Source organism: Notothenia rossii, assembly GCF_949606895.1.
Source record: "Notothenia rossii genome assembly, chromosome: 4".
Taxonomy (NCBI): Eukaryota; Metazoa; Chordata; class Actinopteri; order Perciformes; family Nototheniidae; genus Notothenia; species Notothenia rossii.
The window spans coordinates 28,433,851-28,458,674 of NC_136902.1; the positions used below are offsets into that span (position 1 = coordinate 28,433,851).

Consider the following 24,824-nt stretch of genomic DNA (forward strand, 5'->3'; position numbering starts at 1 on the left):
TTTCGGGCATTCTGCATTCGCAAGCCCGGGGAGAATTGGCCCATATTCTGGAGCAAGAGATTCTCTCGCTACTAGAAAAAAAGGCTATATATATAGTACCCTCCGAACAGAGTCAGAGCGGCTTTTATTCCAAGTATTTCCTCGTTCCCAAACGGGGAGGGAACTGAATTCGGCCTATACTAGATTTGAGGGCTCTGAACAAATATCTCAAAAGACACAAATTCAGAATGCTCACTCACACATCTCGGTTGCGTCTCGTGCGCCAAAACGATTGGTCAGTCGACCTGAAAGACGCGTATTTCCACATCCCAGTATATTATCCACACAGGAAATATCTGAGGTTGGCTTTTCAGGGTGTCTGTTACGAGTACAGAGTACTTCCCTTCGGTCTTTCTCTCAGCCCCCGAGTGTTTGTACGGTATACGGAAGCCACGATAGCCCCGTTAAGGCAACTGGGTATTCGCCTGGCAACTTATCTGGACGATCGGCTCCTTCTCGCACAGTCGGAGCAAGAGGCTATTACGCAGACGAATATCCTCGTAAAACACCTGCTCAACTTGGGTTTTGTAATAAACACATAAAAGAGCATGTTGTCCCCAGCCCAGACTGTACTCTTCCTGGGTCTACGCCTGAATTCGGTGCCCTTTACAGCCGCCTGTCAGCAAAGAGAGTGAAAGCCTTCAGGGCTTGCCTCGCTCATTTCCAGCCACGCAAATATGTTCTCTTCAGATCATGTCTGCGGTTACTGGGGCTCATGGCGTCAGTCATCCTGGTGGTACGACTGGGACGTTTACACATGAGGAAGTTTCAGCGCTGGGTAGCTGCCCTCAGACTGGACTCCGCGCGCCATGACGCGCGGAGAGTCATGGTAACTATGAAATGCGTAATGGCACTGCGCCATTGGCTGCACCCGACTTTTCTAGTACGAGGCGTGCCTATGGGTGCTCTCCTATCGCGGAAGGTGGTCACCACAGACGCATGTCTGACGGGCTGGGGGTTATATACGAAGGTCGACCTGTGAGGGGTCTCTGGAGCAGAGACCTCCAACGGTCACACATAAATTATCTGGAGCTTTTAGCGGTGTTCCTCACCCTGAAACGCTTTCTGCCTTTTCTCAGAGGACATCATGTCCTCGTGAGGACAGACAACACGACCACAATATCGTATATAAACCGCCAAGGGGGTTTGTGTTCTCTCCAGTTACACATGCTGGCACGCAAGCTGATCTTATGGAGCTGCGGACTTCTCCTCTCTCTGAGAGCGACGCACGTACCAGGAGTGATGAACCTCGGGGCAGATCTGCTGTCCAGAGATGCACCACTATATGCAGACTGGACTCTACAACCAATAATTTTGAGTCAGCTGTGGGTGCGTTACGGCCGGGCCGCGGTGGATCTGTTCGCATCAAAAGAAAACGCTCAATGTCAGCTTTTCTTTTCAATGCGCGATTTAAACGCACCGTTAGGCGTGGACGCGCTCGCGCACGTTTGGCCCCCGGTTCTTCTGTACGCGTTCCCACCCCTGGCTCTGATACCCCCAACTCTGGCCAGAGTGAGAGAACAACGCCACACACTGATCCTAATAGCTCCACACTGGCCTGCAATGTAATGGCTGGCGGAGATATATCAGCTGCTGTGAATGAGAACTATAGGTTACTTACGTAACCCCAATTCTCAGAGTAACATGAATGGAGATGTCTCACCAGACGGCCCTCCTTGCTATGGTGAAGCGAGAAGAGGTGCTTATTTTGAATGATGCATGCGGCGTAGCGCAAGCTACTTATAGGGTGGGTGGATTCCCTGACGTAGACATCAAGATCACCAGCCAATCAGGATTGGCGTAATGAGATTGATGCTTCTGTTTGCATACGCGTTGAGGCACATCCCATAGTGAGACATCTCACTTCATGTTACTCTGAGAACTGGGGTTACGTAAGTAACCTATAGTTTATGGTCTTTGCGGTCCCAGCTTCCCTGCTAGACGTCCCAGCAGGAGCCTAAGTGCCTAGTTTGCCAACTGGCATGTTTCTGCTCACTGCCTGGACTGCAGCCTGATTTTGCATCTTAGGTTCTTTGTTTGCATGTTGAGTCACTGAGTAAATTCTCCTCTCAGTTCTCATTTTAATTTGCTTTTCACTGAGAGATACTGACAGGCCAACTGGCGCGAATCTAGTTAAATCGGTCTGATGGGCATAAACGTATAGAGATACTCTCTTTTCGCCAACAAGGTGACCTTTCCAGCATATATATATATATATATATACAGGAAACAGAGGATAGGGCAAGTTGTGCAGCTTTAGATGAGCATTAAATGCTGACTTATTTTTGTAGCACAAAAACACAGAGATGAAAGATCCGTCTGGCACTCTTCTGATGTCAAACCCTTTTCAGAAACTTAGCGAGTTCAAACTTTTCAAAAAGCTGCTCTCTGTTGTGTCATTCCTGGCATATTCACTAGTGCTCTTGATATATATGTAATATTTTCGCAAGGCTTCTGCTGTGTCTTTCAGGCTGCTTGAATCCTGTAAAGTCAAGGCTTGTTTACTGCGACCTTTTCCCTTGCCCTGGTGTCATCCATCTTCACGCCTTGATATGTTTCAGTTGTTAGTGTCATTGAAGGTCATTTCGCTACAATAAATGAGGCTAATTAGGGCGTTGGATGCATCAGCGTCTGCATGGCTGCTAGTTATGATTTTCCAATGTTTTGAGAAAATAAATGCTATATTGATTTCCATTAAAAACGTTTCTTCCTACGTGGATAGAGAAACAATACCCACCTTCAATTTCATTTTCACAAGAAATAAAGAACTACCCTTGCTTTCTTACAGTTCAGGTGCTTTTCTGCTTGCTCTTGCCTCTGCTTACTTTTTATGCTGATTTTCCTATTCTTATTCTCTGAAAACTTCGAGCAGCGGCTCCTGGACATTAACTTATCACTGGGACAGTTAATCTTCGTAAATAGAGGGAGGGTTTCAGCCATATTTCAAAATGTTTACCACGACCTCAGTCTTACAGTAGCGTGGCCTAGCGACAGCTAAAGCCTGGTAGGCTACTGCATGCTATTTAGCTTAAGCTATAGTTGGTAGCAAAATGCCTCCGTTCTCTACAGATGACTTCCACAAACTCCTACAGAAGATGGCTGTGTTGGAAATTAAAATGCAATGGTTGGGAGTTAACGTGGAAGTGAATGGACTATGTTGTGGGAATGACACCACTTTACCAGTGTTCAAAATAATGGAAAAGGGTATGCTAACTCACAGCTAATTAGCAGCTACAAGGATTCCAAGGAACAGGAGGGCTGTGTACCGGGTAATAAATCTACAAGTGGTAGTCCTCCCTGGAACTCTCTGGGTGCAAAGCCTAAGAGTAAATCATTTCTGTGGGATTTGGGAGAAGGAATAACAGGCAGAGCCCAGCGCTCTGAAATCTGTGATGCGACCGGCTGGCCTGCATTGTTATCACCCAGGAAGAGCGCCTCTTCAACCCCTATTCATACTAGGAAACAGCCATGGACAGCTGCTAAAGCGAGAATTACAAACAATCCTCCTAAACCACCAAGTGTGCCAATCCAGAACAGATACGCTCCGCTGACCGAGAACCGGAGATCTCTTTCTGATGACCTGGATAACCTGTCCTCTTCACACAGCAGGGTAAGGACTAATAGCTACTCCAAAAGGAAAAGGCTAGAGGGAAAGCTAACGACTGGGCCTGAAACTCTGATTGTGGATGACTCTGCTGTAAGAAATGTAAAAAGTCTGTGTAGTAAGAACAACACCAAAGTACTCTGTTTTCCCAAGGATATGGACTCTGACTTGGCTGAGAAGATCCTGCATATTGGGACGGAACATCCGAATGTGAAGAATGTGGTAGTGGTACTGCACATTGGAACAAATTATGTCAGAAATGCTGAAAAAATACTTTAAATGCTTGTTGGAAACTATCAGCTCTCTAAATGCAGAGTTGTTCATCAGTGGCCCTCTACCGCTAGTCAGAAGAGGAGTGAAGAGATTCAGCAGACTGTTTGCACTGAACACCTGGCTTTCAACTGCCTGTACTGACCATTCTGTACATTTTATTGACAATTTTAACTTTTTCTGGGATCGCAAACATCTTTATAAGGCAAATGGAGTTTGCCTGAACAAGTCAGGAGTGAAATTGTTTATCTCTAACATATTCAATTGCCTGCGTCATCAATCTGTTCCCTCTGCCAAGGACAAGCGGCAAGAGGAATCAAAACAGGAGAAAGACACAACACATCGCGCCGAAAACCTTGAAGAAGTATCACTGCACCCGCCTGAGGAATGTTCTGATTAAGGGAGACCTATGACACAAATGGAGGAGTCTCCACTGCCCGTCAACCCCCCTGTCAACGCCTTACTCTTCATTCATCCCCAAGCTCTCTCTACTCTCCGCTCACCCTTTCACCCTCGCCCTCCCCCCTGGAGTTCAATGACCGCATGAAGGCGATACGCAGGGTTGGCAGAATGTCCTTTACCCCCGCCCCTCAACGAGGCCCACCAAAATCACCGAAGCAGAGACGCGCACCATCTCCCCCGGCTTCATCACCATGCCTACAACAATAATCCAAACCAAAACAATACAAGGAAGATGGAAGCAGATTTCCAAACCCCCCTTCCTACAGTGTAGACCTCACCCTGCCCTCCTAGGATGAGAGGAGCAGGGTGGTGGGTCCTCCCTCCCCTTCAAAGCCTGATAGGGATGTGTGTGTACAAAACGCTGCAAACTGATATTTGCTGGGTCCAGGCTCAAGGGCGTATGGCACTCTCAACTTTTTCCAGGACATACCAGGGCCCTGCCTGCCTGTAGCTTTGCCGATATCTGTGTTGATAGGTAATAGATTAAAAGTTTCCATTTGCCTTGCAACTCTTACTACTTTTAAATCCAGGCTGAAGACTTTTCTTTTTGTCGCTGCTTTTAATTGAACTATTCATATCTTAGACTGCACTGTAACTTTTATCCATGTATTTTTTCTTTTAATGTTTATTTTATTAACTTTTATTTTTAATGACTGATTTTAAATGCAATTTTCTTAATGTCTTTCATTTTTTGTAAGGCACTTTGAATTGCCTTGTGTTGAAAAGTGCTATATAAATAAACTTGCCTTGCCTTGCCTTACCTTTGCAGTAAAAATATACAACAAAATAGCAGACAGGTTGACCTCTTGTAGCTATTTTGAAGGTTTCATTCCAATCACACAACCATCCAGTGGACCTTGGTGGTGAAATGTTTCTACGAACTACTAGCATATAAGTCATCGTATAAAAGTCCTTGTTTTCAAACAGAACACTGGCAACCCTGTCTCCAAGGAAATGACTTTTACATTAAACTAATCTGCTAAAGCAAATCATTTTGGTAACCAAATTATGTTTCCATTATTGAAATACATTTTTTTTTTTTTTAATCTACATACTGGCATACTACATAACATAATCACAGGTGGGATTTTGGAAGCAAACCCCGTCTCTGGAGTCACAGGAGTTAAATCAGGAGAGACAGTTTTGATGTAAGAATACATATTTTTTGCCAGAAATACACATGAATGTAAAGGAGTTTTGGCGATTAGGCCCCGTTGTGCAGGAATATCATTCGGGAAGGGAGAACCGATCCGATGAAATCCCCAAAAGAAATGAAATATAATGAAATGAGATGTACTGGGTTTCTTACCTTACGAGCTAGCTGCAGTGATCTATGGATATAATGAGAGAATTATACGGGGACAGGGAAGACATGTTATTGACTAGCGTAGGACTAAGAGTGGGATAATGCATGGATGGACACGTCCTGGCTCACACGAGCCTCAGACCCTTCCGGTCAAAAATAAAATAAAATGCGTGGATGTCACATCCTGGCTCACAAGCCTGAGACCCTTCCGGTCAAACATGAAAATACAATGCGTGGATGTCACATCCTGGCTCACAAGACTGAGACCCTTCCGGTCAAACATGAAATAAAAAATGCATGTGTTACGCGTCCCCAATATGAGGACCACAGTAACAGTGATGATACCTGTATGGTGCAGGTGAAACAGAAGTAATGAGGACACGTTGTGTTCGGTTTCCTTCCAGATTACTTCTGCGGTTGTTTTATTACACAAAATCATATAAACATATTACTTATCTTATACATTTCAGTTTCGACTTACATTCCTTGATAACCATTCACATACCTTCACTCTGTCTGTATGTTATTCTTTTATGTGATAAACACATATTTCGAATTGAATTTCACATTCAATAACACTTGTTGTACCTAAAATACATTTGTATACAGTATTAACCTGTATTTAATACTACTCTTCTTTTTACTTTCACTTAAAAGTAGTATTTCATGACCCCTCTAACCTGTCATGTTGACTATTTACCTTCTGCCATTAATGGCAGGTCACTAAAATGCATTACTGAAACATATTTAAGTGTAACAAACAACCTTACTCTTTTATCAACAGTAACTAACTTATAACCCTTACAAAGTACATATTTATTACAAACTCACAATCACTATACATGCATGTAAATACTCAGTGTGTGGGAGCCTTCAGATATACTGACAAACTTGTTTCCTTACTGCGTCAGATCACGTTGTCCCCAAAATGGCGCCGTACCGGGGAAGCTAGGCTAATACACACACACTATATAACAGTTTTACACATGTAAACAGCGCTACAAAGTCTTCAACTGTTAGCGGACCATTACATATTATCTTTGCAAACCTTATGGGGGATTCATTGTGATTTATGCACAGTTTACCAACCTGTATGGTGCAGGTGAAACAGAAGTAATGAGGACACGTTGTGTTCGGTTTCCTTCCAGATTACTTCTGAGGAAACCCCGGGAACGTCCGTCGCTTTAATCGGTACCCCGGAACCATTGAATCAAACACAAACGTTCCGCCTCACTACTCACTGCATCTATCAACCCCGTTAATGACATGAAAATAACAGATGTACAAAATAAATGCATGTTCTAACTCTAAATAATAATAATAATTATATTAATGTGGTCACACATCCCAGGGGTGCCACACATGGATGATCACGACCTGGCTCACACGATCCGGAGACCCTCCGGTCAGAACATGGTTAACATGGAACGTGACTTGAAATAAAACATGTGACACAACAAGACCTGCAAGAGTAAACGTGCCCGTGATCTTTAGATTGATGATGCAATTCGAATTGAGATAGGAATATGGCGATGATATGTGAGCTGATATGCTAATGACACCACCACCAGTTATATGCATGATTACCAGGGTTTAAGGTTTGAGAGATCTTTGGATTGCCAGTGCGAGCTGAAGTCTGGACGGATGAAGGAGGTGTAGGCAGCGTAATGCACCTGGCTGTTGCTTGAGACAGTGATGCATGGATATCATATCCTGGCTTATGCAGCCTGAGATGCAAACTCTTCTCTTCTTGGGTCGCGCCATGATATGTAATTAGCAGAGATGGGTGATGGATGGACGATGATGTGATAGAAGTAGGGCTTGAAGTGTAGCGGAAGAGGATAGGTGCCCGAGTTGAGCTGTCGCTGAGATAGCTGCACCTAGTCTAGAGGATTGCCCCCGAGTTTGGGGAGAATCTGATTTACAATTATTTGCTTAGTGATAATGACTGTTTTGAATGTGTAAACAATAGTGAAAGTTTGAGCGTGCCGCTATGCGGATGATCTCGAGCAGGGAGAGTCACTACTGTAAGTGAATGGGCCCTGTGGAGATTCCCCCCCACAACGAGAAAGTGCATTAATTAATGTGTTTTTTAATTAATTATATATTTTATATCTATTTATTTATTAATTTATTTTTATTTTTGAAGCCCTGAGGGGAGACAGTTCTACGAGTACGGGATCCGGGTGAGTAGATAAGACGCTGCTAAGCGAGTGATGTTAGAGAGTGGAGGGGTGAATGATCAGAAGAATTTCCCACCATGTGGTTTCTGAAACGGGGCGGAGATCTTAGGACGCCTGCTGTGCCTGGGGCATACAGACCTCGGGTGAGAATCTTTGCAGAAGCTGCAGATATGAAGGAAAACGCAGGCTGGGTAAGTGCAGACATTTTCGTTGAAATTAATGCAGATCTGCTTGTCTTGCCAGCGCTGCGCCTGACTGCCTTGTCTACATACTTGTCAACCCTCCCGATTTTCGCGGGAAACTCCCGATTTCATTGCCCTCTCCCGGTTTCCTCCCGGGGTCATATTTCTCCCGCATTTCTCCCGATTTCTGACAAAATCAGATTTACTCAGGACTGTTTCCACTCGGACTTTAATACAGCTACACCATTGTTTGGTTTCCATGGTAACACGTCTCTTTAGTAGCGCGCGCAACTCAGTCTGAGAGGGTGAGGAAGATAGTCACAAAAAACAGAACAAGAATCGACAACTACTCTACTCTCTGCTCACTCCTTTCCTGTAAAATACAGGTCCAGCCCACACATATGCTTCATCCAGGATGGTGCTACAGGCCGCAAGGCATTGCACTTAGAACTACAATAAGCATGTTAATTTTAATCTGACAGCTCTGGCGATCCACTAGCACCCCACCCCCCCAAACCCCGAGATTAATGTCCTTCCCATCGAGTATTTTTTACCTAAGCCGGGGGAAATATTAGCTGCTTGGGGAATGTAAGACCTAACGGAAAGAGGGGCTGGGAGGGCAGAAGCCAGGGAATGAGGGGAGGCTACACTGTGAGGGAATGTAGGGGCCTGAGCCGGCATTAAACCCGGCGGCGCCATGGCAGGAAGCTGATGCCCTTTCCAAAGACTCAGCGTCGATTTATTGCATGGATTTGGCCAGGGATAGAACGGTGTTAGCCAAGCTGTTATCTATGGGCCCGGGCTGGTTTAAGGTGCATCCGGGCTGGTCAGCGATGGGGCGAGCCTGGGAAGAAGTTGTCTTTTTGGACGGATGAGCTCCTGGAGGGGTCGACTTCCTTGTCCTCTGAGGTTAGATTTATCGTACGCAAAGAAGGTTTGTTTGCACTACCATTTGCGCCAATTCACCTGGAATGAGAGAGCTATCAGAGGGGAGAGCAGATTTAAAAGGTTTAGCGGAGCGCTATGATAGGCTTGTGAGAATAGAGCGAAGTGATTGGTTAAGCTGGGGAGTGACGCCCCCGATCACTTATTGAGAGGAGAGAGAGTAGTAACATGGAAATAATGAATGAATGAGTAAAGAAGGTCTTCCTGGTTGAACTTGCGCTGAGCTTCATTAGTTGGATAAACCAACAATACAATTACATTTTGAATTTGGTTTCCCTGCTAAAGCTCACCTATTATGCTATATTTGAACAATATATTATAGGGCTATATCTATACGGAACATGTCTCTGAAGTATTTTTGCTCAAAATACCAAACAGATCACCCATTGTAGCATGCCTCTTAACCTGTTACAGTAAACCCTGAGCCTGTTTTTCAGGTCTCAGGCTCGGAAATGACATGCAGAACAAATGACTATATCTTCACTTCTAAAAAGGGGTTAATTAATAATCTTTTTTCTCAAAGCAATGATACACCTGTGGATGTAGAACAGTCAGAATCAATATAGATATTTTAATTTTAAAGTCAATTCAGATTGAACATAGTAAAACTATTTAAATTATAGTTTCCGTCCAAAAAAAACCCATTATTTATAGCGAAAACCACCCTTGAATGATGGGATAGTAGACACACACCTTTAGGAATCCAAACTATAACAAATACCTGTATCAAGATTGATGCAAAACAAGTGAAACTTTACCTTTTTAGAGAGGTTTCAAAAAATAAAAACCACCTCTGGGGTCATTTGGGTGGATTTGCCATATCTCTGGAACCCATTGCTCGATTTTGCCTCGCCTGCTCCCTGACCCTCTGCCCGGCCTTGGCTCCCCTTCTGCCTGCTGTCCTCTGGTTCGTTTGCCTGCATATCATCCGGCTGTTACTGTTCTGCTGTTATCCCTCTGCTCTGGTATTATTTCCAATAAAGTACATTACCAATACTCCTTGGTTTCTCGAGTGCTGCATTTGGGTCCTTCATAAGATTGTGACAGTTACACTCTATATGAAATCAACGTTTATTGACATAAATGTTATGATGGATTATCAGTAATCATTTCAAAGTAACACAGAGACATTGGGTTAACCTTCAGCAGCGTTTATATGCGTTTTAATGCCCTTGAACACAACTTTTGATCAGAACAAAGCAAAGGTAAGACGTATTTGCCCTTTTGGCCACGTAAAGTGAAGTTGTGTGTTGTCTTTCCTGGCTTCGCTGCCGTGAGTTTTGGTCGCACAGTGATGAAACTTACACCAATGGAAACTGTGGAATCTCAGCTTTTATATGATATCTAGTTTGTGCATATAGCATGAAATATAAAATATCTCTACTGTGAGTTCTGTGCTAAGTGCTAATTCAGAGGCTCGGTATTACCCTTGTGTTTTGTTTAGCTAAAAACTGTTAATATTGTCTGATAGCTGAGTTTCTTCCCCTTAAGTGGGTGCGACACATTAATAGGTTGTTACATTTTAAGAAGCCCTGAGACACAGTTTTGTGCAATATTGTTGTGTTTGCCCCCGCCGGCAGGGGAACGCTTTGGCCATTAAAATGCTTTTTGATTACATTTCTAGCGAGAAGTGTATATTGTACTTTTAGAATTCATGTCCAGTGGATGTGTAGGATCTATAGTTTGATAGATGTTAGGAAGATTATATGAGGTATCGCTAGGAGAACGTGTAACGGCAGCGTCCATGTAAAGTTAGCGTCAACCCTCATGGGGTGAAAAAAGTATTTCCGGTCTCGAAGTTTTTATAATGAAACCGTATTCCCCTCACTGTCAAATGATTTAACAGTGATATCCGCCGTACTCATCCACAAAAAAACATCAGTTTATCATTGTTAATTATGCAACATTTATTGGTTTAAATTGTGTACAATGCTTTTGTGTTTTTCCCATAGGTTTTTCCCTTTTGATTCTGAGGGACACATTGCCCCTGGTTTCGGGCACCTAGTAAGGATGCCACCTGGGCGCCTCCCTAGGGAGGTGTTCCACGCACGTCCAGCTGGGAAGAGACCAAGGGGTAGACCTGGAACCAGGTGGAGGGATTATATCTCTTCGCTGGCCTGGGAGCGCCTTGGGATCCCCCAGTCAGAGCTGGTTGATGTGGCCAGGGAAAATAAAGTTTGGGGCTCTCTGCTGGAACTGCTACCTCCGCGACCCGACCACGGATAAGCGGGAGAAGATGGACATTTCTTTTTTCAGAGGTCATGATAGGCTAAAACATCGAACTAACCATAATCCTCAGCTATCGTTGAATCTCGGTGATTGGATGTTTTAGCCACAATGCACGTTGGGATATGATGTTTATGCGATGTGAAATCCGAAAACATTTAAAAAAGATCAAATAAAATACTTTAATCCGTCTGTGCTTGCTTTTCTCTTTGAAAGTCATCACATAACAGCATTGTAATACACGGTTCGGCTGCCTTAAATATTACATATCTGCCGTAGTTCTCTATTTATAGAGCCCTGATTAGCCTGTTAAACCCTGAGCCTGTTTTTCAGGTTTCAGGCTCGAAAATGACATTCCCAGAACAAATGACCATATCTTCCCTTCTAAAAGGGTTACATTAATAATATTTTTTCTCAAAGTAATGATAAACCTGTGAGTTGGATGTAGAAAAGTCAGAATAAATATAGATGTTTTTTATTTTAAAGAAAATTGAACATGGTAAAAAAAATGTAAATTATAGTGTCCGTCCAAAAAATATTTTGTACCTATAGTGAAAACTAACCTTGGATGATGGGTTAGTAGACTAAAAGCTTTAGGAATCCAAAGTACAACATTTAATAAGTACCCTGTATCAAGATTGATGCAAAACAAGTGATATTTGACCTTTTTAGACAGATTTGGCCAAAAAAAACCTCTTCTGGGGCCATTTGGGTGGATTTTCCATATATCTGGCCCCCCTTGCTGGATTTTGACATGTGACATATCTTTCTAACCGTCAGAGCCAATGGAATCGAGGGGAACTCCCACATAGTCCTTATTTGGTAATGTGTGTGTGTTAGACTGCCGCATAGCCAAGACCGGAAGCAGCAGCCACTCTGGTGGCTACTATTAGCAGCTAACTTTTGCTCTGCGATTTTTACATAAAAATGGAATTATGGATTATAAATGAAATAATTTTTTTATACAGAGACTTGAAAAAACTATGGATTAACCGATTCAGCCGCGTTTTTTTTCGTTTTAATGCCATTGAACACGTCTTTTGATCAGATTGACAGCTACGGTGAGATGATCTCCCTAGAAGCTCCGTAAAGGTACGTGTTGTGATGTCTGTGTTTGCTTCCCCTGTCGCGAGTTCGGATCACTCAGTGATGATACTATATACCTAAATAATCTCTGGAACCTCAGCTTTAATAGGATATCTTGTATGTGCAGCTACGATCAGTAATAAGGGTACTTTTATCTTGAGTTCTCTGCCAATGTCCGTTAGCATTTTTCGCTAAGGGGTCATTTAGATGCTTCTTATGAGACTTGTGTTTTGTTTTGGTAAAAATGGTTTGTATCGTCAGTTAGCTGAGATTATTTCCGTTAATCTGGTATAACACATTAATAGGTTCTTAAATATTAAGATCCCCTGAGACACAGTGTCGTGAAAAAAAAAATCTTCTGGACAAACTGGAAGAAATGCTGCCGAAACTGAATATGTGACGTGGATCATACATATATCAGCAATTAAACAACATCTTCACTTCTTAATTTCTCTTCACAAAATACGGCTCCTTGCAGTATCAATACTAATTCGGCTGACTTTTATATTTGATCCAATTGGTAGATAGGCTTTATTTATCCCATAACAGCTGATAGAAAGGGACTTGTAGTTTTTAAAGACATTACTGATTTTCTTTGAATATAAGAAAGTAAATACTGAGTTGAGAGAATAATCAGGGGTTTTGGGTGATGGGAGACACATCTATGGAATCAGAATTTCAATAGCTTACCATTAAATGACGGATATACCTTTCTGTCTGTGATGTTATACATATCAGATATTAATGTGTAGAACTACAATATGTGAAATAATATAGCAATATCCTGTAAAATTATGTGAAAACATGAATAAAACTACACATCTTCAGATGTTACACATACATAAGTGTCCTACACTAATAATAAAAAGTTATTATGGCATTGTATGCTGTGTTATTTGTAACATCTTCAGAAACTACCTTTCCAACTCCTCATGCAGTTGACTGTTACTGTCAGGATTCTCATGTTTTGTCACGTTTGTAGTTTTGTATGTCTGGTTATGGGTGTTTTCCTCCTTGTATATTGTCTGGTCCTTCTTCCTGTGTTTTTCCCCTGTCGTTAGTTTCCCTGGTTTGTCTGATTGTGTTTACCTGTCGCCCTTGTGTTTCTCCTCCCCTGCCCGGCTGTTTCTCGTCTTGTGATTACCCTTCCCTGTATTTAGTCTTGTCTCTTCCTGTGTTCAGTGTTGGTTCGTCTTTTGTTTGTGACTGAGTTCACCTTGAGTGTTCTGTTTTGTCCAAGTTATTATTTTATCCTTGAAATAAAGGCAATATCAGTGTAATCTGCATTTGGGTCCTGCTTGCTTCACCCACCCTAACAGTTACAGATCTATACAGGTTCATGGTGCAATGCATAAGCTTCAAATCGAGACTGAAACTGCATTTTTCTTAATCGTTCTGTTTTAACCTCACAATAAAGTTAATAGTAACATTATGTTTCACATTATTATGTTTTATTAACTAGACCACTGGGTCATTTTAAGACCATATTTTGTCAGTGTTGGTGTTGGTTTGGTGTTACAAATATCAAAACAACATATGTGTGGATAAAAAACTTAATCCGTCATAGACTAAACTGAAAATTATACTGGAAAGTATCATTTATTGTGTTAACACTGTAAACTTGACAGTTGTTTAACCTGCATCGCCTAGTGGTTAAAGCACATTATTGCATTTTCTTATTGAAAATGTTATATTTGATGAAAAAATTAAAATATTAAGAGTAGCCTACATACACAATCGGGGGAAAGTAGAAGGTCAATGATAGAAATATAGAATAGTAAATATCAAGAAGATACTGTAGTGATCTCTACAATAAAACAGTTTAGTGCAGAAGGTCCAAAGATATTAATAGGAGGATGTGCAAAACAGACAAACTAAAAAGGCTTTATTTAAACATTAAAGAATACTTTAAGTTAAGGTCTTCTTTTGAATAAGAAAAAAACGTTGGGGTTATCCACAGATAAATATGAAGTCTGACAAAGTACTTAACGTCCAATATATTGCATAGTTTATTTTGGCACTTGACAATCACCTTCCCTGAATTTGACTCAGGTGTAACTAAAGTCTGATTTAAGGGTTGTTTATATTTCACATCATTAATCAGAATCTGCAAAGTAACTAAAATCAATGTAGTGGAGTAAAAATACCAAGTTAACCTTAAAGAAAGCCCTCAGGATCAGTGGGGCTGGTGGAAAATATTTGTGGTGGGGCTGTTGATATAGTGAGTAAAAACATTTTTTTTGGGAGAAATGACCCCTTAAATTGGGACTTCTGGTGATGTAATGGCCCCATAAAATCGTGGTTCTAGGGCCAGGAACAACCAGGCTGAGTCGGGTTGAGTATGCTAAACTAACTGCGGTCAAGCCAGCCTCCACTCGGGAAAATCTAGTTAAGCCAGCCCTCACGTGATATTGCGGTGCGCGAATATCCTATGCATTACGGTAGAGTAAAAATCATCCCTCTGTGTTTAGATGAGAATAAAACAAAAACTGTCCAGTATCAAAGACTAACTCACTTCAGGGTGATAGCAGGACATCCCATCTAGTCACTCATAAAAAATCAGGACATTCTGATGTAGAGTTTCAAAATAAAAGACCTTTGAAATATCTATTGTATGAGCTATCATCCCTGTTTTTAGATGAGAATAAAAATAAAAACCGTCCAGTATCAAAGACTCATTTCACTTCAGGGTGATAGCAGCACATCCCATCTAGTCACTCAGAAAAAATCAGGACATTCTGATGTAGAGTTTCAAAATAAAAGACCTTTGAAGTCTCATATATGAGCTATCATCCCTGTTTTTAGATGAGAATAAACAAAAACTGTCCAGTATCATAGATCCATCTCACTCCAGGGTGATAGCAGGACACCCCATGTAGTCACTCAGAAAAAATCAGGACATTCTGATGTAGAGTTTCAAAATAAAAGACCTTTGAAGTCTCATATATGAGCTATCATCACTGTCCCCAAAGGTCTTTTATTTTGAAACTGTACATCAGAATGTCCTGATTTTTTCTGAGTGACTACATGGGGTGTCCTGCTATCACCCTGGAGTGAGATGGATCTATGATACTGGACAGTTTTTGTTTATTCTCATCTAAAAACAGGGATGATAGCTCATATATGAGACTTCAAAGGTCTTTTATTTTGAAACTCTACATCAGAATGTCCTGATTTTTTCTGAGTGACTAGATGGGATGTGCTGCTATCACCCTGAAGTGAAATGAGTCTTTGATACTGGACAGTTTTTGTTTTATTCTCATCTAAACACAGAGGGAGGATTTTTTTGTACTCGACGTAATGCATGATATTCGCGCACCGCAATATCACGTGAGGGCTGGCTTGACTAGGTTTTTCCGAGTAGAGGCTGGCTTGACCGTCTAAACTAGAGAGAGAATCGCTGTCAAGGGGGGCTACAACTACAACAAGATGAACATATTTGAACGTGATTTAATTGCAATACACGTTTCAAAATGATGCCGAAGTAACAACATACTGATACCGGATAGTAAAAACCATGAATTAAGGCTTTGACAAGTCTGCAGACAGACGGCAGGCGAAAAACCTTTTAAAATGCGTGTTTTCTAATGTAGATTTGGCTAAGCTAACGTTGTAAATGCTCCGACCATCCACACTCACAACAACGGCCTATACAGACATAAATAAACCAGCGACTGTATTCGCCATGACACAGACAGTATGTGGTTTGTATTTGTTTAACTTTTGTCTAGTTTCTGAACAGATATGAAGAGCTGTGAGCTCTGAGTGCTAAGAGCTAACAGCTGTGTTGTTTTTCTGGGGAGCGCATTGAAGATGACGTCACGGCTCCGCCTACACTGCGTTACTATAGAGAGGCGAAGTCCCGCCCATCTACTTCCGACCCATGGGACCCCGGAAGCGGAAAATTATACATTGACGTCAATGGAGAGAGAAAAGTCATCTTTCGATCCCGTTTGAATTGTGCCACGAATGACACATATGATGTTTGTCAAATTAAAAGAACATTTTGCAAGTCAAAAAAATAAAAATGTGTCGTAAAACTGTGAAGTTACCATTTTTTTTGTGTGAAACCGCTCAGTGAACTACAGGTCTCTGGTCTCGCACAATACGCGTCACCATCACAAAGATGGCTGTCACGTTAGTAAATTTCACCTGTTTCTTTCAGAATGAGGCGAAAAAGTATAAAAAGAGGTGAAAATCACTACAAGTCTGGGCATGTTGAGAGCTGTACATACACGAAAGGGAGCGGTTCTGTAAGAGCCAGCATGCAGGACCGGCTTTACAAGGTTTCAGTGAGTAATATGAGTGCTATGTCTAAGGTTAATGTCAGCTAGCTAACAAGGTACACTAACGTGTTTTGTTTTAGCAACTAGTTTTCTCCTTAAGAACTTTGTGGTGTCTGTGTATGCTGTGGATAACATTAGTGTTCACAAGAACAAGATACACTCCCGTGTTTTGTTTTAGTTGCTCTTCAGATTGAAGCGGCCAGTTCTATATCGACTATATGTGTGATCTCCTTTTTACATCTCGTTGTGTCATTTGAGTTTATTTGCTGTGTGTAGATTCAAGGATTTTGGTTATCTTGTCCAGGGATGCAAACTTGTCACCTTTCGGCGAAATTCTCCGTTTTGAATCCAAAATAGGTCGTTTTTATGATTCCTGTAGATCTCAATAAAAATATTTTTGGGGTATGGGAGGGGGTCTGGGACCCGGATTAATGTGCGGCCGCGAGCTTTTTTTTATATATTATAATGAAGCGCGAGCTGTGTGCTCGAGTCTTCCTGCCTGTCGGCTCTGCTCATGATGTATAATAAGCCTCTGCTGCTCGGCGATGATGGTCTAGCTTCAGCAGCTACATTACCTACGGTGCGTTCGTTAATATTAACTGTGCGTCCGGAGTCACTGTGGCACAGACTGGACCGCTGGTGAACAGCTGTTAGAACGGGCCGTTCAGGTGTTCAGAGTAGAGCTCCCTGTCGGAGCGGCAGAGCGTGATATGCACTGAAAAGTTTTTTTTCCCCGTCGCAATATTATCGTTGAGCTAGCTAACTAGCATACATTGTCACTATCTGCTAACGTTAGCTTTAGCCTTCGTTTTCTAATCGTTTTTTTCATAGGCTATAAACAGAGGTGGTATAAGTATATATCTTGTAATTGATTAAAAGTAGAAGTACTCAGTTCTTGTACTTGAGTAAAAGTAGAAGTACCAGAGTGTAGGAATACTCTGTTACAGTAAAAGTCCTGCATTCCAAATGTTCCTCAAGTAAAAGTAGAAAATTATTATTATCAAAATATAGTGAAAGTAGCGACAGTAAAAGTAGTCATTTTGCAGATTGGTCCATTTCAGAATAATATGATATGTTTTATAATGACTGATCATTAAAGTGTTATCAAAGCTGGTAAAGGTGCAGCTAGTTTGAATGACTTTGTATACTGCAGGCAGGGTAGCTTTTGGATTTACTCCAGGTGGAACTAAAGTCTGATTTAACACTTGATTATATTTCACATCATTCATCCACATCTGTAAAGTAACTAAATGTATTACATACATGTAGTGGAGTAAAAGTACACCATTTACCTCTGAACTGTAGTGGAGTAGAAGTACAAAGTAGCAAAACATTGAAATACTTAAGTAAAGTACAAGTATCTCAAAATTGTGCCCAAGTATAGTACTTGTTGAGTTTATGAACTTGGTTACTTTACACCAGTGGCTATAAAGATAGAAAGACTAAGCCTTGCACAGAGGCATGAAAATACATTTTCAAAATGCTCAACAGTGCTGCCAAAATTATAAACTGACTACTACACAATTAAAATAAATGCTTTTTATATATTTCTATTAGATGTGACTCTATGGCGTTTCTGTTAATATTAACACTGCTGCTTTAGTTGTTCTGACTGCTAAAATCCTGTTATTCCTAATTTTAAAGCCAATATTCTGTGGGGTCAGGGGGCTCGGATCCTTGTCACCTTTTTCATACCTGATGAGTTTGCATCCCTGTTGTCAATTTGTTTGGTTATCTAGGCACAGCTGTGTGTGACTCCCTCTGGTACACTGGTATGTGTTTTCCTAATGTAGAGAGCATTGATTAATTAATAAACTACACACTGACTCTAGATCCTGACCAAATCCTTATTTTTTGATCAAATGTTTTTCAAAAAAATGTATTGTATATTATATAACAGCTGCACATAACAGACCGGAGTCTCTGCTACTGTGGACCACGATGGAGGCGATCATCCTCCCCATCCCCAAAGACCCTGCATGGCATGGAAATCTCCTCCTCCTGGAACAATTCTACACCCAGCATATGCTCCCTGTGTTGGCCAGTAGAGAGGAGGACATTTAAATAAACATACTCTTAACACCCTCGGACTCTGCGTTGTGTTTCTTATGTGTGATGGGGTGTTATGCAGAGGGGAGGAAAACAGGACACAGCAGATTGGGATTGTGGTGGAGATGCTGAGCAGTTATTTAATTGTTGCGTGTAATTATTATTATACTGCGTGCTTCTTAGTTATTCCATCTTTTGCTGTAACATGGATCTGTATGTAACTCTATATTTACTTGTTATCTACCACACTTCCTTCTACATCATACACCATCATTATACATGATAGTGTATATAGGATATATATTTATTTGTATACATATCTGTAAATTGTATAATTTTATTTTTCGTATTTGGGATTTCTCTTTTGTCCACTCAAATACACTTGGCCCTTTCTCTTTTCCATGTGGAAAATGGCAGCTGCATATTCTGCTTTTCTCATCTGCTCCCTGTCTGCTCATCTATGATGAGAAAATTATATAATTAATTACTAATCATTTAAACCTGTTATTACCAATATTTCACAAATTCTTCATGTAAACTTAAGAGTACAGCTGTATGTTGAGTATGTCAACTTTGCTTGGTTCATCTTACTGGGGGGCAGCTACATGGATGTCAGTGCAGTCCACAATAATTTTGCAGCTGAAGGCAGAATGAATTTATTATTGACTCAGAATGAAGCACAACTTCATGTCATACAATACATTGACTTTATTTGTAATTGTGTAAAAAAATATGAATATTGATTAGCAAGCAGGACCTGCAGGAACAGAGAATGGTGATGGATGGAGCTGGGAAGAGAGAAGAATAAAGAAAACAGATCAACTTTATTATCGGATATTAAAAATTCAATTTCAAAACAAGTTGCCGCTCCTACAGTTTTCTAGTATGTAAAGATGATTTCACATGACCAATGCAAAATATCACACTCAATACATGTGTGTCTCTGGGGGGTGCATTGTGCCTTTGATGTATATAAATAATATACCATAACCAAATACTATTACGTACAGTGGAAATCAGGTTGCCAGAGCAGGTCAGTCCAGTGTGCTTGTTCCTCAGGGTCTCAGCAGTTACAGGTGAGGTAAAGAAAATAAAAGAGAAAAAGGTCAGTAACAACACTTTAAAGCAGTGGTTCTCAAAGTGGGGGGCGCAGAGGTATGCCAGGGGGGGAGCGAGAGACCAGGAGGAAAAATGGTTATAAAAAACAATTTAAAAAAAGATCAAAATTTGAAAAAATTATTGATTCAAAAATAATATGATGCAGTGCAGTACTATTACGTCTGGGTCTCTGTGTTTCATTAAAGCTCGTGTGTGTGTGTGTGTGTGTGTGTGTGTGTGTGTGTGTGTGTGTGTGTGTGTGTGTGTGTGTGGAACGAGCCATTTTGTGTGCGCGAGCGAGAGAGAGAGAGCGCACCGGTACTGGAGATCGTTGTTGTTAGCTTCTGGTGCTAGCGAGCTACGCTAACGGATATAAGGAGTTTTTTCAACAACAAAGTGGAGGAGTGTCCTCTCCTGTCAGACTGAGAGACTCAGTGAACTAAAGGACTCTCAGTGTTATCTCAGTGGGTCTCAAACGTTTTGGTAACCATTAATGTAAACAATTATTTCCGAGGCACGCGTTTATATGATCATTATAGTGATAAAAAAATAAGAGAATAAATGAAAAACAGGTATGAAATACTATATGACAGTGAAACAAGAATACAGTTTAAAAGGGTGATTTGTAAAATATCCATAAAGAAAAAGTAAATCTGTTTACAGTTCTGTTTCATATGGGTGTTGAGAGAGGTATCCATAGATCTCTTCATGTTGCTCTCAAAGTGCATCAGATTGATGCTTTTAACTTCAACATTTAAAAATAAATCTTCCCGGGGGAGCTTGCCCCCGGACCCCCCTTTGTGAGGTCCATACACCACCTACAAAAATAGCACTTTACCCCTGCTTACACCTATATGCCGTGAGCTGATTATCGAGCCTTCATTGTAACTGTCACTGTATATGCGTGGGGATTGTTGCAGTAGAAAATTCCACTGTAGCGACCGGTACATTAATGGGAAACCCTAAATGTTTGAGCACCCTCTATGAAACGTCAAGCTATCCCACAGCACCCCCAAAAGAAATCTCTGGTGCCGCCACTGAGCCTCACTATTTGTGTTGGGGGGGCCCGACTTTTTTTTTTCTCCAAAGGGGGGGCCTGACAGAAAAAGTTTGAGAACCACTGCTTTAAAGTAACAACACTGAATAATTATCTCTTTTAATAATTTTCTCTCAGTAATCACTCAACTACTGTCTTTCCAACAAACAGATTGACTCACTCTCACTATCATCACAATGAAACACGTCCAGAAGAATGTCATGCAAAGATGCCTGCCTTCCTTCCTTCGACTCTCCCTGAACTGCCTGATCTTTTAATGGTCAATGTTAACCATTTGTGCAGATAGCATTAAGTAGAAAAGATCGCTGATACTAATGTGGGGTTAGCCTACCTCCCGCCCCCTTAGCACCTGGTGGAGGGGGCGATAGGCTACTCTTCAAATGTTTCACAAAATACTTACCATCATGACTACTCTTACTGTTTAACATTTCGGTTTACTTCGTGTTAAGGCTAATACAAATGACAAGGCTAAGTAATGTAATATAATGCTAACTAACATGCTCGCTACTAGCTAGGTAGCTAACTTGACTATGTTCCATGCGAAACATGTATATTACCTGATATGTTTGGTCCAACGACTCCTGGTCCTTTCATCAGACGGGAAGCGATAGAACGAGCAAGTGGTATGATCTCTTTTGTGATTACAACCTCGTACAAAGCACACAGGCATCTTGTAAAAGTGAATTTATTGGAGCAATCTCTTATATTTATTGGAGGGAATAAATCAGTCTTCTTCTTCCTCTTTGCTTTGCGAGTCACAACCAGTCTTGGAGCATTATCGCCTATGACATCACTTACGCGACCCAGAATGCATTTGGGATTTGTAGTCTTTCTAGTTGCGTATTATTCATAGTCTTATATTTCAGCAGTTTTACGACAAACTGTGACTTTTTTTGCATGGAAATGATTGTTTAAGATTGACAAACATCATATGTGTCATTCGTGGCACAATTCAAACGGGATCAAAAGATAACTTTTCTCTCTCCATTGACTTCCATGTATAATTTTCCGCTTCCGGGGTCCCATGGAGGCTCCCGGAAGGGGAGGGACTTCGCCTCTCTATAGATACTACCCCAGTTCCTCACTAGTCTAAAAAACAACTCACGTCAACGCACGTAAGCAACGTGGGCGCCGAGTGAGCGCCCTCGTGACCAAAATATTTGACGACGCTGATTTGCTGAAATTATGTTTCGGCGGCACAGTTTACTATTGAGACTTTTTTGCAACGTGCTGGTTGCTGCTGTTTGGCTCGGGGGCAGCGCCCCGTAATGATAAACTAATGCCAAGGGCAAGGCCAGGCAGGAAACATGTGACTTATCAGTAACTTTAGACATCGTAACACAATTTTAAACAAGATTGTATTGTAGATTATACATTTTACTGATACCAATTGTATGATATTTACCTTGTTCATTAAAAATAAAAAATATAAAATATATATATTTTTGAAATATATATTTTTTTTAATATTTTTTTTTTTATTTAATATTTTTTTAAATATTTTCTTTTGTATGTGGGAAGAGGTGGGGCGGCGCCCCTAGCGCCCCTATGGGCCGGGCGCCACTGCTCAGGATTATAAAAGACCCCCATCATCTGCTGCCGTCTGGCAGGCGGTCCCGTATCCGGGACTCAGGGACAGCTTCATCCCACAGGCCAGAAGACTATTAAACACCTGCACTTTGAAACAACGTCCATAACATTCATCTGGCTGCTACTTAGAAATGATTTGTCTAATATATCAGATTCCAATCACTTGTATATAGACTCTTATGGCACTATTTCACTTTTTACTATTTTACTATTTTTCTTGACGCGCTGCACTGTCAGTACGTTTCTCCATGTTTGTAATCGGTCGAATGCTCCAAATACCACCCCTTTCACGGGGAATGTGCACCTAACTAGATAGGGCACGGCTGGCTTAGTACAGGCCTTTACAGGGGTTGTTTATATTTCACATCATTAATCAGAATCTGCAAAGTAACTAAAATAAATGTAGTGGAGTAAAAATACCAGGTCAACCTCTGAATTGTAGTGGAGTAGAACAAAGTAGTATGCTGCGGTAACAAAAACATTTCCCAACTTGGGATCAATAAAGTATATCTTATCTTAAGATGATCGATGGCTACCGCCATATTTGCAAAATTTGCCTCTGAACCTTGACAAGTGCATGTTTCAGGCATATCAATGAACAACAGGAGGGGTCACAGACATAAGACCAGCTGTTAAATAAAGCTCTTCTGACCTTAGGTGTCATGAGGGTATATTAATTCACCCATTTATTAATTATATGTTTTAAATTTGATAACACCACTGTGTTTCGTATCCCCTAAACCTCCAGGGTGTACACAGTGTAAATTAATACTGGCAACTTCTAATTGTGGGAAATACGAAAACGCCTTATAAAACTACAATTCCCAGTAGAGACGTGCCATAGAACATGTTGCGAAACACACCATAGCCAGCGTGTGTAATTATGTGGGGGGGAGGGGCTGTGGACCCAATTCCAGTTTTGGAAAGTCTGTTGTGGTTCCATTCCATTTCATAGAGCTGTTTGACGCTCAGCGTAACCTTGTCGCACTGCCACTCCAACATCCAATCACAGGGCTTGATGACTAATCACGGGGTTTGTAAAGCAAGGCAGATGTTGTAGTCCCAAACGATAGCTGGGGATTCTGGGTAGTGTAGTGTCTTCGGAAACTGTAGTGTCTAAACTCCGAAAAAACTATTTGTTTCTCTGAATCGAAGGTTAAAAACACAAAAGCATTGTACACAATTTAAACCAATAAATATTGTGTAATTAACAAGGATAAACTGATGTTTTTTAGTGGATGAGTAATGCAGATATCACTGTGTAATCATTTGACAATGAGGGGAATATATCCGGTTTAAAAAACCTGACTCTAGGTCCTAATAAGCTGCTGAACAATCGACCTATTTGGTCGTTTTTTGGAGAACAGGCGGTTCCGATCTTACGTCATGACCGCAGCAAATCTGGATCAGCTATTTCCCACCACATCATTCAGAATATCACCCTATTAATTTATAATTGTACACAAACCAACATTGGGAGCAATGTGGAAGCCACAATGTGTGGAATACACAATAAGAACTGCAAAGAATGAAACCTACATCAATGAGTGACCGATCAAGAGTTTTGATCATGGATTCAACTCTCTATTCATGTTGCCACCATTAAGTATGCAAAAGCACACTGTTATTCAGGATACCCTTTAAAGAAAGAAAATTAGTCCTGCGATTGCATTTGTAGATAGATGGTTGGACATAACAGAAATAAATATTAGCCTGGTAACTTGTAGACGGCATTAGGATCAAGGATTCATTTTCATATACAACTTTTTCCCATCCATCATATTTGTTATACCATGTGTCTTGTTGAAATAAAGGGGCAGACCAATGATTCTCGGGTGGACAGATGATAGCACAACAGCAGCCCTAACCAAATCATAACAAGAAGAGCCTGAACTTTTCATACTGCCTTAGCTTAAACCTCTGTGGATGAGATTGGATCTGTTCTGTATGTATTCATAAGAAGGAGATCAAACAGAATATGCACTTGGCGGTGTTTACTCTGACAGAACAGGCGGCTGAACAGGGATCAAAGTAAAGTTAAGGTAAGCTGAAAATCTACTTTGGATTCAGAGTTCAGAGTGACATTGTGGCTTAGGGCAATGCATCACATCGTGACTATGCACTTCTTCATCATTAGCTGAAGGTAAAGGTCAGGATCTAACAGAAAGGCAATTTATTTTTGCAAATACCAAGTCATAATAAGCTTCTAGTTCTCGCCCGCGTTGCTTAATACAACCGGGGCCAAGAGTCTGTGTCATAATCAGATTTACAGAGTACCTCAAGCAAACTTTGGAACAGTTGAACTGCTGCCAACCTTAAAGCTTTTTTTCTTTCAGGGAGAATGTATACATCTGCAAAACATGACAAAACCAAGGGATGGGAATATAAAGAGATGTTTCTGGGAACAACATTTTCTCTCACTCATCCGTCTCCCTTTATGG

The 24,824-nt window shown here is 41.1% G+C and overlaps 2 long non-coding RNA genes across 2 annotated transcripts in view; one reads left to right on the top strand and one right to left on the bottom strand.

Moving 5' to 3' along the window:
- The first annotated feature begins 12,104 nt into the window (after nt 1-12,104).
- LOC307036016 overlaps nt 12,105-24,824 on the top strand; it is a 50,045-nt gene continuing 37,325 nt past the window's right edge. Inside the window, exon 1 of the long non-coding RNA XR_013807258.1 lies at nt 12,105-12,309. This is a non-coding gene — a long non-coding RNA (uncharacterized lncRNA). The remainder of the gene's footprint in view (nt 12,310-24,824) is intronic.
- On the bottom strand, nt 19,327-21,851 carry LOC307036081. Its single transcript, XR_013807265.1, has 2 exons — nt 19,647-21,851; nt 19,327-19,426 (listed from the first exon to the last, which is right to left on the bottom strand). It is a non-coding gene; the product is annotated as an uncharacterized lncRNA (long non-coding RNA).